Source organism: Staurois parvus, unplaced genomic scaffold (assembly GCF_062004578.1).
Source record: "Staurois parvus isolate SC_StPar_1 unplaced genomic scaffold, SC_StPar_1.0 ptg000081l, whole genome shotgun sequence".
Lineage (NCBI taxonomy): Eukaryota > Metazoa > Chordata > Amphibia > Anura > Ranidae > Staurois > Staurois parvus.
In genome coordinates, this window is record NW_028317877.1 from 4824748 (window position 1) to 4847711 (window position 22964).

The 22964-nt window shown below is 42.1% G+C and overlaps 1 pseudogene; it reads left to right on the plus strand.

The window, feature by feature from the left end:
• Positions 1-2092: 2092 nt before the first annotated feature.
• On the plus strand, positions 2093-2208 carry LOC149468663 (U2 spliceosomal RNA; annotated as a pseudogene).
• Positions 2209-22964: the final 20756 nt, after the last annotated feature.

Sequence of the window (22964 nt, forward strand, 5' to 3'; positions counted from 1 at the left end):
GCAGAGAGCTCCGCTATTTCTGACAGTTCTCTGACAGTTCCTTCACATTTACAGCGGTTGAAACATTGTATCTATTTGTTTCCATTTAGGATACAGATATTTTTATTCGGAAACAAATAGATACATTGTTGCAACTGCTGTAAATGTCAAAGAACTGTCAGAAATAGCGGAGCTCTCTGCAGAGACACTTTTTGCTGGACTGGAATTCTTCTTATTTTCATCCTACTTCTTCTTCTTCATCCTCATCCTCTTCTTCTTCATCCTCTTCTTCTTCTTCATCCTCATCCTCTTCTTCATCCTCATCCTCTTCTACATCCTCATCCTCTTCTTCCTCGTCCTCTTCTTCATCCTCATATTCTTATTCTTCATCCTCTTCATCCTCATCCTCTTCTTCATCCTCATCCTCTTCTTCATCCTCATCCTCCTCTTCATCCTCATCCTCCTCTTCTTCATCCTCTTCTTCTTCTTCATCCTCATCCTCTTCTTCTTCATCCTCATCCTCTTCTTCTTCATCCTCATCCTCTTCTTCCTCATCCTCTTCTTCTTCATCTTCTTCTTCTTCATCCTCTTCTTCTTCATCCTCTTCTTCTTCTTCATCCTCTTCCTCTTTTTCTTCTTTTTGTCTTCCTCTTGCAGGTCACTGCTCATGCGCAGATTTTTTATCGGCAAAAAATCGGCCGATTTGCCCACTAATTGCCGCGAAAATCGGCCGATCGGCAAAATCGGCCGATTTTTTTCCAACTTTACAGAAAAAAAAAACGGCCAAAATACCGAAAAACGGCCGACCAAATAGCCCACTAACGATCCGAAAATCGGCCGATTTTATTTTCGGCCGAAAAATCGGCCGATTTTCGACCCATCTATGGCCTCCATTAGCCACACCAGTGCAGCCATCATCAGTACTCTGATTTAGCCACATCAGTGGAGCCATCAGTACTCTGATTTAGCCACATCAGTGGAGCCATCAGTACTCTGATTTAGCTACATCAGTGCAGTCATCATCAATACTCTGATTTAGCCACTTCAGTGCAGCCATCATCAGTACACTGATTTTGCCACATCAGTGCAGTCATCATCAGTACTCTGATTTAGCCACACAAGTGCAGCCATCATCAGTACTCTGATTTGGCCACAGCCGTGCAGCCATCTATCAGTATTTTGATTGAGCCACACAAGTGAAGCCATCATCAGTGCCTTGATTCAGCCACATCAGTGCACCTGTCAGTCATCATAGCAGCATAGTGTCACCAGAGCCCCCATATGTCATGTCTAAAAAAAATACACCAGCAAGGAGGCATTTCAGATCCTTAGCGTGACAGATGAGAGCAATGGGGAGCAGTCTGATTCAGTACAAACCCATGAGGAGCAGTGGATCAATAGCCAAATCAGAAGACGAAAGGGTGCCTACAAAAAGGATGAGGCATTCTAGAGAGGAGCAGGCAAGCACCAGTAGTGCTGTACACCAACCTATCTTTTGCCAACCTGGTGAAGTGGCGAACATCTGCAGAGCAGTACCTCTTGGATGAAAGGCCAGGTACTAGTGGTGAGGTGGCTCCCAGAGGCACCTGCAAATCTGGTATGGCTTCCCTCTAACTCAGGATCATTTAGTATCTCCCCTTTTACTGCACAGTCAGGTATTCAGGCCAACACTGAAAATATTTCACCAATTAATTTTTTTCATTTATTTTTTACCTATGAGTTATTTGTGGATCATTTCATACTTTATGCCCAACAATACATCACTAATAACCCAGAGTCCTATTATGCCCATTCATTTGCATAGAGACCTTTCACTGTGGAGAAATTCAAAAATTTTTTGGGCCTTACACTAAATAAAGGTCTCCCAAAAAAAATGAAGTACATAAATACTGCTCCACCCACCCAATTCATCATATGCCCTTGTATTCATCTGTAATGCCAAGAACACGATCTGAAATGATCATGTGGTTCCTCCATTTCAGCAATAATACACAGTGCTCTCCCTGAAATGGCCATGGGTATAATAAACTATACAATTTAGCCACTTGTTCATTTTTTTTCTCTAAGAAATTTTCCCAGTTGTATATTCCTAACAAACATATCTGTGTTGATGATCGCTTCTCGGCCTTTTGGCTAAGATCAAGTGTAGTATCTGTTCTTATCAGTGTCCAGTGGGGGTGCTCCCGACCATTCTAGCTTTGCGGGGATGGTTGTTGTATAGTACCCTCACTGGTATGATGGGGTCCGGAAGGCTAGTACCGGAGGGACAGAAACCAGGGAGCGCCATGATTCGTTCTGGGGCCTTGGGAGTAATTCCTCTGGGAAGACTGGAAAGACCCAGTACCTCCTGATTTGGACGGATCTACCTTGGTCTGGCCAGGGGCTGGGGACGCAAAAAGTCCGCAAACTCAGTGCCCCCTGGGGAAGACGCTCTCAGGGGTGTCACTAGTAACACTTGGGTGTGGGACCCCACGGTGTGAAGATGACACATGGCCACTGTTTTTCACCTCTTTTTGCACAGCGCCCTAAGGACCAGGTCTTTTGGCTAAGTCCAGGGCAATTTTTGCTACGGGCCTCAGGGCCTGGTCTGTGCACAATTCGGCACGGTACCACTTTTTTATTTTTTTCTTTACTTTATCTTTACCTTATTTATTATGCACTCCCACGTTTTGTCACTTTTTACTTTACTTATGTGTGTGTTTTTCACGGATGGAGGGTGTGGGTCCTCGGGCCTTACCTGAAGTCTAGGGGGAGGATGTGTGGCCCTACGGTTCCTTCCTCCCCTGATCCCTAGGGGGTTTTCTCTTTGGGAGAACCCCCTTGCCTAGTACTGGATGTCCGGCTTCGGCTGGGCATAAGGAACGGTGGTCCACCAGGCCTTTTGGCCAGGAGGACCAAATGGAACCTTGTCCCTGTCAGGAGCTTCGTGCCCCGGGGGATCAGGTGAACGGTCCAACCCTTCTGGGGGTAGGACAAACACACCCCTAAGTGCACTTTTTTGTGTGGTGTTCGCACTTGCACGTTTTTTGTGATCACTTACGGGTTTTTCGTTGTAGTTTGCACGTTTGCGGACTTAAAAAAAAAAAAAATCTGTGTTGATGAGTCCTTTGTTCATTTTATCAGCAGGCTGGACATCAAGGAGTACATCCCCAGTAAAAGGGCTAGATATGGAGTGAAGTTGTACAAGCTTTATAAAAGGGACACAAGAAACACATGCTTTCCATGTGTATGAAGAAAAGGACACCCAGTTGCAGCCCCCTGACTGCCCAACCTATACTGGGATCAGTGAAAAAGTTGTAGTAAATCTACTACTCAATAAAGGGTATCACCTGTATGTGGACCACTATTACACCAGCCCACCCCTTTTCCACTATCTAAAGTAAACTCTAGTATGTGGCATGGTGAAAGCTAATAGGGCAAGCTTCCCACAAAGGCTGGAAAAAGCTGCAAAGGGGGAGTCAGTGAGTTTGTGGAACAAAGACGTTTTGGCTATGAATTGGAGGGACAAACAAGATATATATTTGCTTTCTTCAATCCACAATGATACCTCAATGGAAATCCATGGAAGACATGGTACAGTCCAGAAACCTGATTGTGTACATGAGTACAATCAGTCCATGGGGGTGTTGAATATAATAATCAGATGATACAGTTATAGCTAGCAACAAACCATAAAAGAGAAAACTTCCCAGTTCAACTTCACCTGCCCTCAGTCTTTCCATTAAATACATGTGCCTCTACTATGGGGGCTCTCAGAATTTGTAGAGTTAGGAACTGCAGAATACTGGGGTGCCGTGAAGAGGCTCTGTAGCTTACGCATGTAATTTGCAAATGTGTGCTAACTAAACTGGTTTTAACGCATACTGTTAGGCTAATTCGGTTTGTTTCCAAGCTGGTTGGTAAGTTGAGCTGGGAATTTTTGTCTTTTATTGTTTGTCATGCGTCGCCTTTCCATGTGCTCCTTGCTGTGAAGGCCAGTTATAGACTGGGGCAGTGGCCATTTTTTGTACTGATATTTAGCAATATGAAGCATCCACCACTGCTACAAAAAAGTTTCCATTTACCTCTTTCATTTGGCAAATTATAGGTCCTATGTTATGGATCCTAAATCCGCTAAAAGATCCAGATCTTTTCTCAAATAGGAGGATATTGTCACTGCCCTTGTGTACCAGGAAGGTACTCCATCAGAAAACATTTGTTCTGATGCAGTGAGCAGATTGAACAAAAGACATTTCAGATTTAATCCCTCTCAGAGAAACAGGCTGAAAACCGTAGAAAAACTGTTGGGTATGCACCAGAGGTGGAGTTAGACGTGGCAACCGTTATCAATGTCTCTCCCAAGCAGGCCTTTGCATAGGAGACTGCTTCTGTCGTTACCATGCTTCAGTATTGGTGAAAGATGGTGACCGTAATTCTTCATGCCATTTCTCCTTATCTAATGTCTTCTATGCTGACCAATTGCCTTCAAACTGACCATGACTCTTTCTGCTGCCTGAGCTGACCCTGGCCTGTTGATCAATCACATTTCAGCCTTCCACCTGAACTGACCGCTATCTGTTAATCGACCATGTTTTTTGCCTGCTGCCTAGACTGATCTTTTTCCCTTCCACTGTAGTAGGATTCAAGATAACACGGGGTGCTCATGTATATGAGGGACTCCAGAGTAGCATTTCCAATTAGAAAAAACTACGTTTTTGTTTTTCTCTGGGTTTTGTACTTCCTGAATCAGGATCTGAAGGCTTCAAAGAGCTTTGGGTGGAAAGAAGCTTCTACTCCTGTGTCCAGGTCTTACCTGACCGAAACCCTAAGCCTGATGTTTCTGCCTGCTGCAATTTCACCATGGTTTGTTAATTGACCATGCCTTTGCCTACTGCCTGAATGACCTTGGCCTGTCAATCGACCATACCTCTGCTTGCCGTCTGAACCAACCCTGGCTTGTTAACTTCTTCCAGCCCAGGCCAATTCTGACATTTCTCTTCTACATGTAAAAATCTTAATTTGTTTGCTAGAAAATGACCCAGAACCCCCAAACATATATACAGTGGAAATAAAAAGTCTACACACCCGTTAAAATGTCAGGTTTTTGTGATATAAAAAAAGAGACAAAAATAAACCGTTTCAGAACCTTTTCCACCTTTAATGTGACCTATAAACTGTACAACTCAATTGAAAAACAAACTGAAATCTTTTGGGTGTGCACACCCTCTTATAACTGGGGATGTAGCTGTTTTCAGAATTAAGCAATCACATTTAAAATCATGTTAAATAGGAGTTAGTACACACCTGCCATCATTTAAAGTGCCTCTAATTAACCCCAAATAAAGTTCAGCTGTTCTAGTAGGTCTTTCCTGACATTTTCTTAGTCACATCCTACAGCAAAAGTCAGAGGGATCTCATTGCTAAAAGGTATCAGTCAGGAGAAGGGTACAAAAGAATTTCCAAGGCATTAGATATACCATGGAACACAGTAAAGACAGTCATCGTCAAGTGGAGAAAATATGGCGCAACTGGATGTCCTTCCAAAATTGATGAAAAGACGAGAAGAAAACTGGTCCCGGGAGGCTGCCAAGATGCCTACAGCAACATTAGAGGAGCTGCAGGAATATCTGGCAAGTACTGGCTGTGTGGTACATGTGACAACAATCTCCCATATTCTTTATATGTCTGGGCTATTGGGTACAGTGGCAAGACGGAAGCCTTTTCTTACAAATAACAACATCCAAGCCTTGCTAAATTTTGCAAAAACACCTCTGAAGTCTCCCAAAAGCATGTGGGAAAATGCGTTATGGTCTGATGAAACCAAGGTTGAACTTTTTGGCCATAATTCCAAAAGTTATGTTTGGTGCAAAAACAACACTGCACATCACCAAAAGAACATACCCACAGTGAAGCATGGTGATGGCAGCATCATGCTTTGGAGCTGTTTTTGTTCAGCTGGAACTGGGGCCTTAGTCAAGGTAGAGTGAAGTATGAACAGTTCCAAATACCAGTCAATATTGGCACAAAACCTTCATGCTTCTGCTAGAAAGCTGAACATGAAGAGGAACTTCATCTTTCAGCATGACAACGACCTAAAGCATACATCCAAATCAACATAGGAATGCTTTCACCAGAAGAAGATGAAAGTTTTGGAATGGCCCAGCCAGATCCCAGACCTGAATCTGATCGAAAATCTGTGGGGTGATCTGAAGAGGGCAGTGCACAGGAGATGCCCTTACAATCTGACAGATTTGGAGTGTTTTTGCAAGGAAGAGAGGGCAAATATTGCCAAGTCAAGATGTGCCGTGCTGATAGACTCATAAAGTATTAGTTTATGGGTGTGCTCACTTAGGCAACCACATTATTTTAGTTTACTTCCCTCCCCCTAAAAGATTTGTTTGTCTTTCAACTGAGTTGTACAGTTTATAGGTCACAATAAATAAATAAATATATATATCATTTTTTATTTTTTTTGCAGAGGCCCTAGAGAATAAAATGGTGGGTGTTGCAATTTTTGTCAAGGTATTTGTGCAGCAATTTTTCAAACACAATTTTTTGGGAAACAAAATACACTTTAATGCGAAAAATAATACATAACCACATTTTTTGTAAAATTTAAAATATATTATTTGTAATAAAGTGTTCTTTTACATTATTACACTACTTGGGCATCCTCTCTGTTTTTAATATGGCATTGGAATACCCATACATCGCAAGAGTAAGATGCTCTTAAATGGACCAGCACCTTATTACCCTGGAGGAACATCTGACCAGATATGAGCATCCTAGTGTGTGGGAGGCCACACTACAGGTTCACGGATGACCCTGGTACTTGATACTAGCTAGAGAGAACCAAGCCAAATGTGATTGTACATGCGCTGTAAATTACACCAATAAGGCGAGGGAACTGAGAGCACAGTGGTGATTGGGAACAGGTGTTTTAGTTGCTAATGAATATTCTTTCGTTTTCAGTATCACAACACTCCATTTTGACGAACTGTCATTGTTTTTGAACTGATATAGTATACACTTGATGTGCATGAAGAACAATTTTAAGATTGGTAGCGTAGCACACATTAACTATATTTTATTTATGAATTGTGTGAACACAATTTTGTGCGTGCAGCAACCCATAGAACATTATTTTGTTAATTTTATAATTTGAGAGTTATTTAGTGCCTGCTGCCTGGACCAGTCCTTTGGATGTACTGCCCATGTTTCTGACTGCTGCCTGGACAATTCCTTTAGCTGTTGCTGACCACATCTCTGCCTGCTGCCTGGACCAATGCTTTGCCTGTTTGCTTATCATGTCTCTGCTTGGCACCTGTAGTGGCCTATCTACACGTCCCACTGCTTTTGTTCCTGTGAGACACCTATAGGTGCAGTCACATACCAGTAGGTTAGGTATGCTTGGCTTTTAGGAACAGGAACTGCTGTAGGTGAAGCTACACTATGCTGTATTAACTGACCACTCTTACAGAGGCGACCCTTACAGTACATTATTATTATTATACAGTATTTATATAGCGCCAAAGGGTTTGCTCAGTGCTGTACAGTAGCAAGGGGGACAGAACATGAGACAAGACAGTTACAATACAATACATGAGGGGTTCGAGGGCCCTGCTCTTTCGAGCTTACAATCTAGGAGGGAGGGGAAAGTGATACAGGAGGAAATGGCTGTGGAGGATGGAGTGGTAGGAGGAGTGGAGGAGGTTAGTTGTTAGGTGAAGTTGGGGTAGGCTTCCCTGAAGAGGAGGGTTTTCAGGGTGCGCCTGAAGGTGAGGAGGGTAGGTGACAGTCTGATGGATTGGGGTAGGGAGTTCCAGAGGATGGGGGAAATTCTAGAGAAGTCCTGCAATCGGGCATGGGAGGAGGAGACCAGGGAGCTAGAGAGTAGGAGGTCCTGTGAGGAGCGGAGGGCACGGGTAGGGTAGTATTTGGGTATCAGGTCAGTTATGTAGTTTGGGGCGGCGTTGTGAATGGCTTTGTAGGTGAGAGTAAGCAGTTTGAATTTGATGCGATGGGCAACCGGGAGCCAGTGAAGGGATTGGCAGAGGGGGGAGGCGGATGTTGAGCGGTTGGTGAGGTGGATGAGTCTAGCCGCTGAGTTCAGGATCGACTGGAGTGGGGATAGCGTTCGTTTGGGTAGGCCAGTGAGAAGGGAATTGCAATAGTCCAGGCATGAGATGATGAGGGAGTGTACGAGTTGTTTGGTGGTGTCTGGGGTGAGGAATGTGCGTATCTTGGAGATGTTGTGGAGGTGGAGCCTGCAAGATCTAGATAGCAGTTGGATGTGGGGTAGGAAGGAGAGGTGGGAGTCCAGGGTGACACCCAGGACTTTGGCATTTGGGGTGGGAGAGATGGTGGCGTTAGTAGTGATGGAGAGGATGGGGGGGGCCGCGGGGTGGGGGGAAGACCAGGAGCTCGGTTTTGGATAGGTTAAGTTTGAGGAAATGGAGCGACATCCAGTCTGATATGTCGTTTAGGAGGTGGGCGATGCGGGCGGAGAGTGAGGGGGTGAGGTGGGGGGTGGAGAGGTAAAGTACATTCTTTTCTATACAGTGTAGGTTAATTTTTGTGTTACACAGGTTGCAATGTTGGATACATAATCAATCCGGACATTGAAAAGTTCTTACATTTGTGGTGTCCCCATACTTGGAATGAGTAGGAGAATGTATTTTGGGGTATAATGCTAAGTATGTCCATGTTTTGTGTTAGACATACTTTTTATAGATGAATAACTTGTGTTAAAGTACATTTTCATTTTCTTTTCCAAAAAAATTACATGTTCAAAAGACTCTTAAAAAATATCCCGAAAATGTGATCAGTTTGTCTGTGTATCCATTGTCCTGGTGCCCCAGGGCCTTAAAAATGTGATAATATACGTAGTTTCTTAATTTTCCAAACCATTGTGGGAAAAAATTACGGCTTCAAATAAATCGACATGCCACTTACTAAATCCCTCAGGGTGTCTACTTTACAAAAAAGGGGTCATTTGGGGGGTATTTATACTGTTCTGGCATTTTAGGGCCTCAAGAAATGAGATAGGCATCAGAATTGATACATTTTTAAATATATGTACCATAGCTTTCACACAACTAAATAATATGCACTGATTTGGCTAAATTTTAGCAAAGAAATTTATCAGTGTAAATGGTGGCCTAAATTTATGAAGAACATTTACCTATTTGCATACTTTTATAACAGAAACTAAGAAAAACGCTTTTTTTCCCAAAATTGTGGTCTTATTTTCTTTAAGCAAAAAAAAAAAAAATGAAATACTACCAAAAGAAAGCTCTATCCGTTTCATTCATATAGGTACATTGTTACATGACTGAGTAATCCTCATTCAAAGTGTGACAGCGCTGAAATCTGAAAATTGGCTTGGGCAGGAAGGGGGTAAATGTGTTTTGTATTGAGGTGATTAATCACTGCTGGGTTTTACATTTTTTGCTATTTAAAGGAAAAAATGCTGATTTAATAAAAAAAATGTTTTTCTTAGTTTCTGTTGTAAACATTTTCAAATAATCTTTCTTCAGAAATTCAGACCAAAATGTGTTCTGCTAGGCTTCTTTGGTAAAAGTAACCAAAATCAGTCTATGTTATTTATTCCGTGTGAATGTTATACAGTCTAAAAACATAATTTATCCTCTGCTCTTCCAGGTAACCACTGACTCCACTCCTCTCTCAAACTTCCTACTCTGCCTGCCTGCAATTGACATCTGTCTGCTGTTGCCCTTGGTAACCGCTGACTCCATTCCTCTCTCAAACACTAAGCTATTTTGCACGACTGAAATCATCTGCTTTGTTAGATTTATTGTAACTGCTGTCTGTACTTGCCTCTGTTAAGTTAACTTAGTCTCTTAGTGCCTTAGCTGAGGAAGGTGGGGCATGGACCTGCTTCAGCCATGCACATCCCCCAAAGGACTCAAAGACACTGGCATTCAGGGTCCATCCACAACAATAGGCAGCATACATTTAGGAGCTCAACTGGTCAACGAGGACTCCCCCCTTCCCCACCCATCCTTAGGAAAAACATGGGCAAAGCTGGAACCTGCCAAATGTAAATAACTGAGTGCTCCCCTAGATCCTCTGCAGCCAATGGGATAGTTGCTTCTCAAGTGGAGAAGAGACCTTTGGGAAAACTGAGAAGATGAGGAGGAGGGAAGGTCCCACAACTTGGATGCTAAAAAAAAGCAGCTGAGAATAGCCCAGATATGCAACCCCACAGTCCAGGTCCACTGTCCCTAAAATCATGGGGGGCGCACATACTGGAGGCCCCTGCAACTAACATGAAAACCTGAGGGAAATAACAAACCATTTTTATGTTCCTATTAGGATAGAGGAAACGCAAAGACTAGGTGCTGGGCTCGTTTTATTGATTATGGATAATATGTTTCCTGTTTTATGAAGACAGGGCCTCGCTCTCATATGCTGTCCTGGAAGATGATGTGGGAGACAGTTCTTAAAACCACAAGCGCACGGGGCTTCAAAAATGCCTCTTTTACAGGCATGTGACTTTTTTGTTCAACTTGTAAAAACACCCCTGTGTTAGCCTATATGTCCAGGTGTTTACAGGCCTGTTAGAAGAGGAGCATTTACAGGCTGAAAAAAAAAAAAAACATCACCAGCGCATTCAGGAAAGGAGCATTTGGGCAGAAAAAACACTTGATGCACCTAAACACATGTGTATGCGTCTAAGCACTAGACGTGTTTAGAACCTGAAGGTTTATTCATTCTAATGGCCAGAAAAAAACAATATACAATGTATACAAATGCACTTCAATTGTTTGCACACTCAAGAGGTACTTATGTGATATTTCCTATCAACTGTGTACCACAGCCAGAACCTGGTACACCCACCAGTAAAGTCCATCAGTCCTTGTGGGGTGCTTAGATGAAGATACGACATGTGCTTAGACTCTGCGCCTTGTTCATTTTAGGGGCTCACACCAAATGTGCAGATAGCACAGAGCGTCCACTATGAATTTTTTCTGTGGCAGTCTGTTTCTGTGTGGCCTGTCTTTATTTAAGATTATTTAAACATGGAGGAATAAAGTTTAAAGTTCAACTCTGGGCAGATATTACAGACATACATAATTGTAGCTTTATAATCATTGATACATTATTGAATGTATTACATTGTAAGTACCTGAATATGACGTGGAATGAGCTTCTTGCAATACCTGTACAACAGAGCTGGAGTATGAGAAAAAGAAGCAGCAAAAAGCAAATCAGGTCATGTGCTGACAAGCAGCTTGCTGATAGGAAGAAAAAACAGAGTGACAGATCAGCTGATCACTGTACTGCTTCTGCTTTCACTGTCCAGTCACAGGCTGCACGGACATAATGGTGGAAAAGAAGTACTACGGAAGAGAGCTCCAGATTGAAACTGAATAATGCAACAAAAGCTGTTTTTTTATTTTATCATTTAAGAAGATATTCATTTTTGTTTTATTATTTTTGTTTGGAGCTCTGCTTTATGTCTTTATGAATGTTTGGCTGCACATACGAGATACAGAAGTATACACCACCAAGGAGGATTGTGCATGATGTGTTTGGGTTAGATCCTCTATTGGTGTCATGGCATAACCTACACCTTGAAAACAAAAGAACACTCCAGCAACTCCACAAGTTGACTGAAGAACACAACCCATTGTAATAATAAAAAAATTTAAGTTAAATCAATCATTAAGAGACTGAAACATTATGGCACAGCTGTAAATTTGCTTAGAACAGGCCTTCCACCAAAAGTGAGTGACTGCACAAGAAGGAGTTGACTCAGGGAGGGCACCAAGGACATATGACCACTCTGTAGGAGTTATAGGCTTTAATGGCTTGAAGAGTGAAGAGACTATTCTTTCAACTGTTGCAAAGGTGCATTGCCAGTTGCAATTTTATGGAGTATCAAAAGAAGGCCACTATTGGCTAAAACATATAACATCTCACCTGCAGTTTTCCAGAATGCACCATAGACATTCTGGAGGTAACTGAAAAAGGTTTCTGTGCCATAATGAGACCAAAACTGAGCTTTTTTTCCATCGGACCAAACAAGTTTTATATGAGGAAATAACAGCTCGTCATCACTATAATGTACCATCACCACTGTGAAGTGCAGTGGTGACAACATAATTCTGTGGGGAGATTTCTCTGCAGTAGTGTTTGGAAGGATTCAGAGGGTAGAATGCAGCAGTAAAATAGTCCTAGAAAAAAACTAATGCAGTCTGCAAGAAACCTTAACCACATAATGATCTCAAGCACTGTAAAATGCCATTTCTAGGGCTTCCTGGATAGATCAGAGCGATTCTGATTGGTCGGGTACTGGCATGTGACCACTTTGACTAATTGAAATTGATCTGATTCATCCCGGAAGCCCTAGGGAAAGACAGAGCAGAAGAGCAGGGCTTTCAAATCCGCTGCATCGGCTGTGTGGGCAATGACAGCAAATCACCCATGGAGATGAGTACTCCATAGTCCCCCGTGAAAAGGTGAACCTATACTTTAAGCCAAAAAATATTAACGTTTTTATACTATGTTAATATATTTGCATGTCCCTGACATTCATAGAAGAGGTGGCATTATGCAAATAATTTTTTTGTCAGAAAAACAATTTTAGTTTTTTTTTTAATTAGAGTGGTAAGATGTTATTAAAATAAAACTTCACCTTTAATGCAAACTTTCTATCTGGCTACCGGTTTTCGGATTTTGGAGACACTGCCATAAATACAGTGTTCATTCTTACTTATAAATGTTTAAGTATAGTTTTATATTTTGAATGTCTCCAAGAATGGGAATTGCTGTTTCATTATAACAGTTTGCTAATAGCCTGAAATCCTATTTTAATGTGCTATATGTGGTTTATGGAGTAAGACGATAATTCAGATTTATAAGACAGGTTTATTTGAAGTAGTGAGTTCACAATGCCGACTAATTCTTCTGAGCTATGTAAATATTCATATAATTTTCTCAAGCTCAGGACACCTTGAGGCGATAAAAAAATTCAAACAAAAAAAACTTGTCTTTACAATCACTTTAACTGCTTGGCAACTGCCTATCACAGATATACTGCGGCAGAGTGGCCCTGCTGCGCCAGAGCGCGTACATGTACGCGATCTGGGTCTTCTGGACAGGGCGCACATGCCTGTACGCCCACCGCTCCGCCTATGCTGTCATTTGCTACTGCACAAGCTGGTCACGGCCAATGATTTATGGCTGAAACCCCGCTGATCGGCAGAGTAAATGACAGAAGAGAGCCCTGGTAAACAACACAGGGATCTCTACAGACAGCAGCAATGTAACTGTTGTTTTCTTCCTGCAAAGCAGAGAGATAAAAGTCACATTGCTTAGTAAAATCAGCACACTTTACAAACATCACACTTCTAAGGTACACAGTTAACCCTTTGATTGTCCCTAGATGTTAACCCCTTCCCAGCCAGTGTCATTAGTACATTGACAGTGTATAGTATTAGCACTCATCACTGTATTAGTGTCACTGGGGAAGTCAGTGTCAGTTAGACAGTTCCCACAAACCATGTACACTTACTGGGATTTTTTTTTTACCAAAGACGTATCAAAATACATTTTGGCTTAAATTTAAGAATTGTATTATTATTATTATTATACAGGATTTATATAGCGCCAACACTTTACAAAATGAAGATATACATTACAGTTACAATACAATTTGGTACAAGAGGAAACAGAGCGCCCTGCCCATTAAAGCTTACAATCTAAGAGGAAGGTTTGAGTGATACAAAAGGTAATAGCTGTGAGGGATGAACTGATGGAGGAAGTAAAAAGCAGTCCGGAGTGTGGGAGGAAACCGGAGTATGCGGAGGAAACCCACGCAGGCACAGGGAGAGCATGCAAACTCCAGGCAGGTGGTGTCGTGGTTGGGATTCAAACCAACCATCCTAGTACTGCCAGGCGGAAGTGCTAACCAATTAGCCACTGTGCTACCCATGAGCACACTGTAAGAGCAATTAAATTTAGAGCCAATGACACCAAAATCATTTTGGGGTTTAATGACACTTAAAGTGGTAGCAAACCGTGGCAGTGAAAAAAAAAATCTCCTGCAAGTCAATAGCATAATGTGCTAGTATGCATCACATATTAGCACATTAAGAAATACTCACCTTATAACGAATTCCTTCAGCGGTGCACTGTCACCGCTGACAGGGCATCCAGCTTCACCCGGTTCGGGGGCTCTGGCAGCTTGAATGGCCAAGTTATGATGATGTCATGTTTTGCATTGTATTGGTATTGTTCTGTCACATGTTCTGTCCCCCTCTGTAATGTACAGCGCTGAGCGAACTATTGGTGCTTTATAAATACTGTATAATAATAATAATAATAATGTCACTCCGCGCATGCACGTGGGAACCACAGCCATGGCACAGCTCCCTTAAGAAACAGCACAGGTATGCCGTTCCTTCAGAGCGCATGTGCTGGTGATGTCACCAGCTGCCAAAAGAATGAATATCTCCTAAATGATGCACATTTAGGAGATATTCATTTTACCTACAGGTAAGCCAATAATACAACTTACCTGTAGGTAAAATCACAAAAGCGGACTCTATGCTTTAAACAAGCTGAGGTTCATTGGTCTTGTTTTTCAGGAAAGGAGCCAAAGATGGTGGAGGAACCTAAATAATGTAGAGAAGTAAATGACATGCAACTTGAGCAATGCACCAAAAAAACAGGCAAATGTATGCTGGAAGAGGCTGGGTCTGGCAGTGTTCAGGTCACGTCATGTTCTTTACAAGCAAAAGGTTCAAGGCAGTTAAAGGAGAAATGAACAACAGAAAATAGGAGACAGGTCAGAGTCATAATCAGAATAGAATTAGGATTCACAATGCAAATACTGAAGGTCACAAGGAACAGCAGGAACCCTTTCAGGAGATTGTCATTACAATATATCTACTGCTATGTTAAAGTGTTGGTTCGCCTTTACAGAAAAAATATAAAGTGAACTAACACTGCACACCCTCCCCACTCCCCGCTGTACTTACCTCCGGGGGTTGCTGAGCTGTCAGTACTCCCCCCGCACCTTAGGTCCGGGGATCTGAAATACCTGCTCTTCTCTCTCTCTTCTCCATCAGCGCTTCCAAGGCAGACCTAATGGATTCTGACTGGTCAGCTCCTCAATGTGATATTTTTTCTGTAAAGGTGAACTAACCCTTAAGTCCTCATGCACACTGAGCATTTGAAAAACGCCAGTAGTGTTAGATGTATAAAGCTACGTTAAAAGTGCGAGATTTTCTGCATTTTTTAGCATTTTTGCATTAACGCTCAGTGTTTTTCTGCATTTGCGTTTTTTAACATTTTGTACACAAAAAAAAATAAAATTTTCAAAAATACACTCAAAATGCCGGGTTTGCCTCATTTTAACACGTTTTGCCACATTTACCAGCATTAGAGCATTTTAACAGCTAAAAAACTCCTCTAGAAACCCACTAGTTCTGGGGGGTGTGGTTACCAGCCAAAAAACCACCCCTGCCAAAAAACACTGATTAAAGCCTATTTGTGCATGGCCACATAAGATAACATGCTGGGGAGTTTACTGGTTGTAGAAAAAAATGGCAAATGTCAAAAACAGCAGCTGTAAAAACATCCAGTGTACATGAGGACCCGGGGCTCTCAGTGACACCGCAGTCTTTGTGCTGGGAGCACATAGTGCGGCGCGTTCGCAGCACAAAGACAAGTACGCAAATATGTGTCCCCATGGAAAAAAAGCCCAGTTCTGTGATGCCGCATATTTGTGTGACGTCAGCGTCAAGGGGTTAAGTTCAGTGGCGATGCTCCCTGCTGAATGCAACAGAGGTTATAATTATAGCCGTGGATGTGAAGCATAGTATCACGACCATGGCATGAGAACACCCAGTCTGCTGTCTTTGTAGATAAAGGCCTAATTCACACATGTTGCAGTGAAAGATGGTTTACTGCATTGTAAAACATCTATCAATGCAAGGACACACAGAAAACAATTATTTCCTATGTGGCCCACTCACACTGCAATGCAGCCTATGGCTGTGTTGCTGCATGCTGCGATAAAATGTAGACATGCTGCACTTTATTACTGCGCACCATGCCAAATTGCATGGCAATGTATGGCAGTACAGAGTATCACGCTGCAGCACATTGCTATATATTTTGCACACTTAACATAAAGTTTATACAAAACCAAAATAATGAATTACGCACCACACTGCCCCTTCTGCAGCCGGCAACCGCGATTCACCGCTCTGGCAACTCTCTCTGTTGCAGTGTGAGTAAAGCCTAAGGGAGGTGGTTGGGTGACCCTAAAAATGCAGTTTTTGTTAATGCTCCATAGGCACAAGTCTAAGCAAGCCCTTGGGGTACTGCTTAGTCACAGTAAACACTGCTTGATGTTGCCTATAGCATTGCAAATCATCAATTTTTGGTTATGTTTGCGCAGCAATGGAGAATTTCCGGAAAGCTTTACTGCTCCAGCAGCTGTCCGCTCCTGACTGCAGTAAGGGGCATTGTGGAGCACAGTTCAGCACATCGCATTACTCCCTTTCTTTTTTATTTGCTGTTTTTGTACAAACTTTTATTTGAAGTGTACAAAACGTACACTTCTTTAATGGTGCGATACAGCAGCGTGATGCTCTGCTGTAAAATTCCGTGCGATTTGATTTGGTGCGCTGCAATAAAATGCAGAATGCCTGTATTCTATTGCAGCATGCTTCAGCATTGCTGTAGGCTGTGTTGCAGTGTGAATAGAACACACAGGAAACAGTTGTTTCCTGTGTGTCTTTGGGGTGATGGGTGTTTTACAATGCAGTAAAACGTCTGTCACCACACTATGTGTGAATTCAGCCTTTGAGGTGAGGTCCACTTAAAAATTTGAAGTGCGAAACCTATTATGCATTGCGAATATATGCCCCGGATTTTCCTATGGAGAATGTATTGTACATGACACAACTGAAATTGCAAAATCGGTCCTGGCACTGCATTTCCTCCATACAGCAGATTCCAAAGTGGAAAAAAAAAAGAAGCTGCACAGACTAACACTCATAAAATGGTGATAATGACAATCTGCTTCAGAATGAGTAATGTAAGACAACATACAAATTAGATGACAGCATGTAATAAAGGGTTACTAGCTGTATGCGAAGTACGCAGAAATGGTGATTAAACCTTTCAATGTACTGCTAGTGAGAAAAAGAAATTATACATAAAGAAAAAATGACAGATGAAAATGATTTACTACATTTGGGTGTAATGATGATTTCGGAGGTAGACAGTTATTTAAATATGTGGTGGTGGTGGTGGTGGGGGGCTCAATCTTTAGCAAGAGGTGAACTTGTTCTTGGCACTGTTCCAACATTTGGAGGTAAGGCTGGTTACCAAATGGTGGGAGCTTATTGTTTAACCTCTTTACGCCGGCGCCTCCCGGATCTTTAAGGGGTTTCAGACACCGGGAGGTGGGATTTTAGGGTCATGTGACTGCCGTGATTCGCTGTCATGGCGGTCACATGATCGGAAAAGGTCCCGATCGCAAGGTGAGATCGGGACCTTTCCATGAGACACCGACATATGTGCTGGGAGCGCGCAGGGCGCACGCTCTCAGCACATATGTGTTTTCAAATGGTACGCAAATATGTGGCCACTCGGCATTAAGGCCCAGCCACTGCGAGGCCGCATATTTGCGTACGGTCGGTGTCGGAGGGGTTAAAGAAATCAGGAAAAGTCTAATTTATCCTCCCTGTCCTGTTATATATAACATCTATAAAACAAAAGCTGAAAACAGCAAGGCCTAAAGATAACAGTTAAAGGGACACTAAACAAGATCCTTATTTTCCAAAAATTATCCATACACGTCCATTACTTAATGGCCCTATAATTTAATTTTCATAAATTGTTTCTTGCCATGCCTCCTTGTAATGTCCTCCGTGAGGTTTTGAACCTCTCCTTTTCCTGCTCACTTCCATTTATTTGGAAAAAGCAGCGCATGTGACTGCGTATGCTGTATGCACACTACAAATCCCATTGCCCGTAGTCCGTAGTCCCCAGTCCATTGTGGGAATGAGGATGAGAGAGAGGATGGCTATGTTTCTACATACAGAAGGACCATGGAGAACAAACCTAGCCACTCTTCAAAAGGAAGTTGAATCACAGCAGCACAAAAAAAGGAATTTAAAGATTCAAGGGCAGTAGAGAACAAAAGAGTACTTCTAGAGTTGTACTGATATACACACACACTGTTTAATTTACATTAACCCTTCTCTTTATGTATATGGATAATGGTACTGTATTTACTAATCTAAGTACCTTTTACATAATTGATATACTGCTGTCATGTGACACAGTTCTTTCCCAGCCTGTCTGCAGGAAATCACCAGTGAAAGGAGTTTCTAGTCTTCTGCTGATGGTCACATGTTGAAAAAATGCCCTCTGAATACAGAAGGAAAACACAAAATTTATATTGAAAAAATATTTTAAATTGCCATACAAATATATATTTGATCTGAAATGTTTATTATTTTTGTGCAAAAACATGGTTTGGGCTAACTAAGGGGAGGTTCTGACAATCACAGCCTCCAGCTTGTAATAATAAAATTATTATACAATATTACAATAATACAATAGATTTTTTTAAACCAGAGTTTAAAGTGGTTCTAAAGGCTCAAGGTTTTTTACCTTTATGTATTCTGTGCATGGAGGTTAAAAAAAAAACCTTCGGTATGCAGCTCTCCTGCAGCCCCCTACTAATACTTACCTGAGCCCGATCCAAATCCCGATCCTGTGCTGTGCACGAGAGCAACAGCTCTCCCAGGTTCCTCCCTCCTCATTGGTTGAGACACAGCAGCGGGAGCCATTGGCTCCCCCTGCTGTCAATCATAGTCAGTAAGCAGGGGACGGGAACAAGCCACTCTCTGTCTGTCTTACAGACAAGCAGAGGTGGCTCAGGAGCAAGCATGCACGAGCAAGCAGCATGCTCTGCAGGCACTCAGCAGTGGGAGGAGCCAGGAGTGCTTCCAGGGAACCCGAGAAGAGGGGGATAGGGGCTGCTCTGTGCAATACCATTGCACAGAGCAGGTATTACATGTTTGTTTGTTTTTTTTTTAAATCAGAAACCTTTAGTACCACTTTAATTAATTTTAGTTATGTTTTTTCTTTGATATGAACGTGACGACTGGAGGCGAAAAATCGTTACAATAAATGTAAACAATTTTTTTTGTTTTTTGGCAAACAGGTATAGCATGTTGTCTTAGTTGGAGAGTAGGGGTTCTTAGCAATTTGAAGACATCAGCAGCTTAGTCAGTTTTTCTAGAATTGCTAAGCAGCTTTGTGTATTCATAGTGACTCAATGCTCCATTGTTAGTTCTACAAACTCAACTGCTAAACCTTTGTGTTAATGCATGTACATAACCACAACTTTACCATATTAACGGGGAATTTCTAAGTTAAAGAGGTTAACTACTAGAAAGAAGGTCAACATGAACAATGGAATTGACAACATTTTTACTTTGAGAGATTATTACTAGTTTCAAAGGAGTTTCAGTCTTTAAAAGTCAAACAAGCCTGTCTGATTCACTGAAAATAGCCTTGTTTCATAGACCAGATTTTTTAAATTCTGAATGAATAACAGTTTTAGTCTTTCGGTAGTGAAAAACTAAAGCCAGTTTACAAAGTTGCATGAGTTACTTTACATTAATTCTTATTAATATTATCTCAGAATAGTTTTTCAAAGTGTCCAATTCACGAAAAGAAATGTTGCATTGGCATGGAAATGTTATTTTATAACTCTTGAAAACCACTGTTTCTCATGAATTGCTCTTTTATGTCATGTTATCTCCACCTGGAATATGTCCTCTTCAGGGGCAGAAATAATACTGTACAACCTATATTGCTGCTATGGAGGAGGAGGCTAGGTGGAGGTCAAGGCAGCTTGGGAAAACCGGCAGAGTCACTACAAGCCTGTAGCCAGCTATCTTTACCTGTTCCTTCTCAAACAAGGTTGTAACAGTTGTGAACTACTTGATTGATCTCTCTGCTCTCTGTGTATTCTCAGCACTGCTGTTAGCAGAGACTGAGGCCTAGTGGCAGTGCCTCATTTGCTCTTTTCACTATACCACTGATGCTAATGATGACCACTGACCACCATTGTAAGAAGGCACTACTTCAGTAACCAACAATGCAATGGATGAACTCCTCCACTTACCACAAATCTTAGCAACATATTAACAATAAAAGTCAACTCCAGGATATTAGCAGACCCCCATTAGATCGGAGTCCCTTTATATTAGTGCCCCCCTCTTAGAGACTCCCCCATTAGATCAGAGTCCCTTTATATCAGTGACCTCCCCCCTCCTTTGAGACCAACGATTGGTCTCTAGAGGGGTTTGCTTTTTTGAGGGGACTTTGATCTAAAAAAACCCTCACTTTTGGGTTCCTACTAGTCCTGTTATGTGTTCCCACACCTGAAAAAAACTAAACGATTTAAAAATGCAGCACAACTTCCTCCTTATAATTATATTAAAGTGGTTGTAAACTCTGTTTTTCATTTTAACTACAGGTAAACGTATAATAAAGCTTACCTATAGGTAACATGAATATCTCCTAAACATGGACTGTTTAGGAGATATTCTCTGTTTTCTAAAGCTGGCGCATGCGCTCTGAAGGAATGGCATACTCGTGCTGTTCTTTCAGAGCTGTGTGCCGTGGCCCAGGACTCCCGCGTGCATGCGCGGGAGTGACGTCATCACGGCCCAGCCTATCAGAATGCTGGAGCTCGCGAACCTGGAAGGAAGACAGGTGAAGATGGAAGTCTCTACAGCAGTGGCAGCGAACTTCATTTTAAGGTAAGTTTTACATAATGTGCTAGTATGCAATGCATACTAGCACATTATGATGTTACCTTGCAGGGGACTTTTTGGGGGGGTTTTTTGTCTATGGATTACTACCACTTTAACTGCTTCCCGCCCACAGTAAATTTACTGCGCACAGGTGGCATGACCAGGCTGGATAACATACATCTACGTCATCCAGCCTATTCCAGGTTAGGGGCACGCATGTGCACGCTTCCAGCTGACACTGTCTACAGCAGGATTTTGTCAGCAGGTCTCGGCCAATGTTATATGGCTGAGACTTGCTGATCAGCTGTAGCCAAGCCAAGCACAGCACAGAATTCTATGTTTACAAACACACAGGGCTCTGTACAAAAGTCAGCTATCTGACTGTTTCTTCTCCCTGCAAAGCAGGGAGAAAATACAGTCTGATCCGTTAGTAAAAGCAGCACATATTACACACATTACACTTGTTAGGCACACTGTTAACTCCTTGATGGCTCCTAGATGTGAACATCTTGCCAGTTACTGTCATTAGTACAGTGACAGTGTACAGTATTATACCTGATCATGGTATTAGTGCCACTACTGATGTCAGTGTCACTTAGCCCGTTAGCGTACCTTGCAGCAAGGGTCTGTTAGTACCAGATTGCCCACCACACTATCGCAGTCACACTATTGTCACTGATCGCCACCGTTACCAGTATAGCATCTATAGCTATGTAAATTCCATTATATATACCATAGTTTGCAGACACTATAACTTTCACACAAATCAATTGATATACACTTATTGGGATTTTATTTCACCAAAGACATGTAGCAGAATACATTTTGGCCTAAATTTATGAATAAGTGGTATTTTTTCTTTTTTCTTATTGGATATGTTTTATAACAGAAAGTAGAGAATATTGGGGTTTTTGTTTTCTAAATTTTCAGTCTTTTCTCATGTGAGGTGTATACGTGTAATATAGGGTGCGCGTGAGTGATGTGAGTTGTATATGTGTAATATAGGGTGCTTGTGTGTGATGTGAGGTGTATATGTGTAATATAGGGTGCGTGTGTGTGATGTGAGGTGTATATGTGTAATATAGACTGTGTGGGAGTGACAGTCCTATTTTGAAAATACAATTTTGTTTGAAAAAAAAAAAGTCTAATTTTCATTTTGAAGTAGGAAGAAAGTGGCTGGCTGTGCAAAATTGGTACATGGTACTTATTATTAGATAGTTACAAACATGCACACTGCAAGATCAACCAAGATCAAGGTATTGATCCTTTCATCCTCTGCAGCAAGCTTATTGGCTATGAGTGACATTTTTAGTCTGTATGTAGGTTTTCTATCAGCTGTAGGGCTTTTCAGTGGGTTGGCTCCGCCTCAGGAATATCCACATGGAATGTGGGGTGATGGTTTTCATACGGTCTTCCCCTATATATGGGGCATTGACATGTCTGGTTGCCTTAGCTCTGAGGAAGGGAGTGCGTCTCCTGAAACAAGTCAGATATTCCAACTGGTAACCAGCGGTGACCTGACAACTCATGGGGCCCCCGGGAAATAGGAAATCATGGGGCCCCTGTGTCCTTGCCTACACTCAAACCACACCCAAAAAAGCCTATGAAAGGGACCCCTACTGACCCCAGGCCCTCGGGCAGTGCCCAGGTGCCCGAATGGTCAGTCCGCCCCTGCTGGTAACCTGTTCCACAGGACCCCTGTTGCCTGGGACTGATATATTTGGCTTCCCCTATATGTGGCGCATTGGCATGTCTGGTTGCCTTAGCTCTAAGGAAGGGAGTGTGTCTCCCTAAACGTGTCTGATATTCCAACCAGTAACCTGTTCCACAGGATCCCTGTTGCCTGAGGCTGATATATATGGCTCCATGTTGGTTTTTATAGCCCTTTTATGAGTATGCACTTGTTCCTTATTTTATACTAAAGCATTTGATACCACAGTAATGCATGAGGAGAGTGCTCCCTGTTGTGTTTTCTCTTGTCAGTGCTAAGATTTCCCAATCTTCAGAGGACTACACCTCATCAATTGACAGTTACCGTGAGACACTGTGGAGCATGAAGATTTGAGTGCTGGTGGTCTTTGACTTTGATTTACAAGTGTGAACCGAGCCTTAGACAGTTGCACGTATCCCATTATAAAATTGTTCCCTCTTCCTATTCTGGTGATAGCAGTCATTAGGAAA